The sequence below is a fragment of the Cyprinodon variegatus genome, unplaced genomic scaffold (assembly GCF_000732505.1).
Source record: "Cyprinodon variegatus isolate N-32 unplaced genomic scaffold, C_variegatus-1.0 Scaffold338, whole genome shotgun sequence".
Taxonomy (NCBI): Eukaryota; Metazoa; Chordata; class Actinopteri; order Cyprinodontiformes; family Cyprinodontidae; genus Cyprinodon; species Cyprinodon variegatus.
Window position 1 is genome coordinate 450,140 of NW_015150791.1, and position 4,577 is coordinate 454,716.

The window sequence follows — 4,577 nt, forward strand, 5'->3', positions numbered from 1 at the left end:
ATGCTTTTGGACATCAATATCTGCACTGGAGTCCTTCTCTGAACAAGTATGTCTGATGCATCTTGTTATTCTAACTTTTATTTTTCAGCTGTTTGTTAGTGGTAACCTCTGCTGAGCCAAAATCTACCACTAGAAATCTAAGCAGAAACCAACCTCAACCAACCCACCACTTCCACAAAAAATGCAGAACTAATTCTCTGTTGATTTCTGGGTCCTGTCTAGAGTGCATAATTATCAGTGTTTTTACATAAAACTTCAAGTAATTTTGACCATGTTTTTTATCCTATGTCCCAGAAACGTGGTACATTTTGGAGACTTACTGTATACGCACTTGTGGGGCCCAAACACTGGTCCCCATGAGGGGAAGTTCTCTCTTTGGGTGGGGGTTAGACTTAGGACTAAGGTGTAAATTTATTTTTGGTTAGGTTTAGGGTTAGGTATGTGTTGGTATTGGTTAGGGTTAGTGTTAGACCATAGAAATGAATGGGAAATGAACAGAACTCAATAGTAAGTCTCCATGAGGATAGATATATGTTGGTGTCTGCTAAGAATGGAGTCATAGAAGATCAGGGAAATTATAATAATAATGCAGTATGCTCAGTTATGTGGACACAAAATGACTCTGTCTGTTTTTTTTGTTTTGTATTTTAAATGTTACATAGCTACATAATGTAAGAGATTGGGTGCTTAGTGAGAATCTAAATTCACTACTTTTCCTCATCTAAAGGGGCAAGTTCAGGTGATAAATAAAACTCTTAATATGTCCACCTAGTAGCAGGCACCAAAACAGACACAGTTCTGGGGAGCTTTTAATCTGCTGGCTTTGGAAAACTATAAAAGATGTTAAAATATTTTTAAACACCTGTGCTGAACTAAAGAATTTTAAGAACAGATAATGAAAAAGTCTATAAATTATTCTACAATGACGGTCTAATTTTTAAAGCTTTGCTACTTTAGCAAAATGCAGAGAAAGATTGTATAATAAAAAAGAAACTTGGAACATTGATGAAGCTTTCCAGGAGTGACCTCACATGGAAATCCTCCAAAGACACCAAATTAAGTTCCACATGCCATCACTTATCTAAGACAAGAGTAAATTCAAAAAGAACACTGGGCAAAAATGTATTCAAGGAACAGAAGGTTAAAGCCACCCCCGACACCAAAAAAGAACAACAAATTATAAAAAAAAAAAAAATGTTCATGTCTGTAGGGATAGTTAGCATTTTCTTTAGGGTATTCCAGACCTAAGCTATGTCTACTTGCTGCTATAAGTCAGGAACAGCGCTTCTGCTGTGACACCATAACAAATGGATGGATCACATTAAAAGAATTTAATGAAATGTCTGATCTTAAAACTAGAAATTAACAAGGGAATAAATCTAGGGAAAGTGCATATTTAAATTAGGCTTGTGGGAAGAATGTCAAACTCTAATGTTCTGGGGATGTAAAATTATGGGATATAGATATATATATATATATATATATATATATATATGGGTTGTGAAGGAAAGGGAATAGGAGGTTGGAGGACTGGGCTGTGCGCAAGTGTGCCCCAGGCTATGGTTTATTCACATCACTGTGACCTTGGGACTCATGGAGCCATTACATTGTGATTAGTTTTGATGTTTTTCTGCTGACTGAGACAAGATGTGCATGCCCAGTAGGCCCTCTCAAAGGAATAGCCTCAGAAACCCAATTCAGCTTATCACTGTGTCAATATCGCCAGAATTATGAATAGCAATGAAAAACTAACCCTAATGTTCGGAGATGATGGTATATTTTTGGGTGCTGGTTCAATTATTCTCATACAGTTCTACAGAAAACACACAGATGGCCAGTCCTCTGGTCAATCTAACTTTTTCTTATGTTCCAGCAAAGTTATGATGAGTAAGTCATTACATGAAAGTTTAAATCAGAAATGAATACATGGTGAAGCCAGTAGAATAGTACAATAGAGGTCTGGTGTCTGGGCACAGACAAGTACTGGTTAATGATGCTCTCACCAGCCATAGATTTTGAAATTCCCACCAGACATTTTTTAGGTATGAAAAGTAGGACATGTCTGGGAAAAAGAGAACATCTGGTTACCCCTAGGTTAAAGATAATATGATGGACATAAGGAACAAGCTTATGGTTGACCAACAAAAGTAAAACAATTAAATGTTGCTCAAAGTTAATATCCACTTCAGGAAACATGCTTGGGTGAAGCTGTTGATATGTAAACATTCTTTCTGCAAAGACCATGAAGACCATAATTACAGCCACCACACCTGTCATCCACACAAACAGTGAAAGGATAATTGCAGAAAAAGATGCTTTGCAAATGATAAATTACATTCTAACCCTAAAAATATGCAAAATGTGTTTAAATTATGACTTTCCAAATGACAAACATCAGTTTTTATAATAGCCTTATGTTTTCAGAGGGTGGTCTCTTATTCTCAGCTGTGCTCCCTTTGGTGGTTAAGTTTGAGAAAAAAAGGTTCCAAGAATCAGTTTAGTGTAGTAAAAAGTAAAGAATCAGAAGATTTTTCAAACAACAAAAGACTTAAAACAAAAAAATCATAAGCCTGAAATGTTGTAAGCATAAAAACCTGACTAATTCTCCCTGGGTAACATTAAGAAAGTTAAAAGGATTCTAAGAAAGCAGCAAACATGACAATACAACAGTCCTAACTCCTTGATAATGCTTTATGCTTTTTCTCAGCATTATGAAATAAATTCTGTTGAAGATGACAATGATTTTGGTGACATAATAGCCACATTTCGATGTGAGACCAATTTCCTTTTACATTCGATTATTTATTTCACAATATTTATTGTATGAGATGCTTTTCTTATAAACTGGAATTAACAGACACAAACTGACTGCCTAATTTACTTTCAGAAACAGAGAACCCATTCTCCACCTTAATTATATTGCTTGTACAACAAAAAAGACTTAAGGGATTTAATCATCAGTAATCCGTCGCATTATCCTCCATATTGCTCCTTCTGATATGAATGTATGATATGTGTGTAATGTTAATATATTTCAAGGGTGTTCTTATGCAGGAGAGTGGGCAAACAATTATAAAGAAGAAGAAGAAGAAATTGATATGAAAGGGATGTAATAAATTACACCAATGTCATTGGAGTAACTTTTTTTCACTCTCAATTACAGTTTAAGGTAGGTTTCAGAGCTCAGTCCAGTTTATCTTCGATATGATAAACCCAAATTTAAATCTTTACTCTGAAAGCCTGTGCATTGATTAGATCCTTCTTATCCATAAGTTTTGGACTCACCCTGCTTTTGCATGGTAGGCAGAGGTGTGTGGATCCTGTATAAGGTAACCGACCTGAAACTGACAACAGTGCCCTTTATTTGAGCCCTTGAGCAAGATGCCAGAGGTAAATTTTGCCCATCTAAAGCATCAAGTGATTTCTTTTGTTAACGTGATTGTCAGATATTTTAGATTGTTTGGAAAGAACACTGCTGCACTGCTTGTATTAACTTCCATTTATTAAATGTAGGAGAAAAGTGGGCCCAGTGGGCCTGGCATTAAATGGACCATTTGTAATGGGTGTAAAAACTGAGGGCTTAAAAAATAAACCAAACAGAATCAGAAAAAAAATAATCCTTGCTCAAATCAAGCTGGGGTAGGGAGTCGAAACATTTAAACTGACTCTAGATTACCTTTTTTCAGCCATTTAAGAGGTGAAGCAATGTTAACTTCTGTTTATTCCACCTGATTGCAGAGAAGCTAAAAGACGTGATAACCCAGTCTAAAGCAAATGAATCAGAAATGCATGAAAAAAAGACCCTTGGAGAATTAGAGCCTTGGAGCCAATGATCTTAAACATCCAGAGGTCACAGTGCATGTTTGTCCTGTATAGGCATTCAGATTCCTTGCATTGCTTCAGGTTTGATAAGATTTATTGTTTTGATCAGAATCAGTGAAAAATTGATGAAATCCTTTGCAGACCTTTCACCCAAGTGTTTGAGCCATGATGTGACTGATGCATTATGATGTAAATCACTTCTTTTGGGTTTTGTAGCCTCCTTTCCAGAAGCACTAGATTAAGATGACTCACCAGGTCAACATCAAGACAGACTTTACATTTCTTAAATGTAAATATCTGAAGTAGCAGGTTATCTATGTTTGAAGAGAAATTGTATAAATAATCTGTGGCAAAAAAATGAAACACTTATTTGGTAGAGACCAAGCTTCTCATATTTTGAAGTTTGGTGGTCAGATTTCTGACCGATGAAAATGCAGATCTCCTCATAGAAAAAAAATTAAAAAATCTAACAAACAAACACAAAAGCTACTTTATTTATATTTTAAATGTGTAATTTTTTAGGTAGTAGAGGCAGCTTTTGCAGGCATTGTGAAATTAAGTTACAGAAATGCAGACAAGGTAGCAACATCTCAAAATGACTTAAAAGCAACGATAGTCAAACATTATGATGACAGAACAAGACGACGACACAGGGAGTGAAAATACACTTTTTTACAGAAATATTTTTAGTTTTTACTGAAAACAGACATAATCAGAGAGGACTCACATGGACAGGTATTTGGAGATGTTGTGCA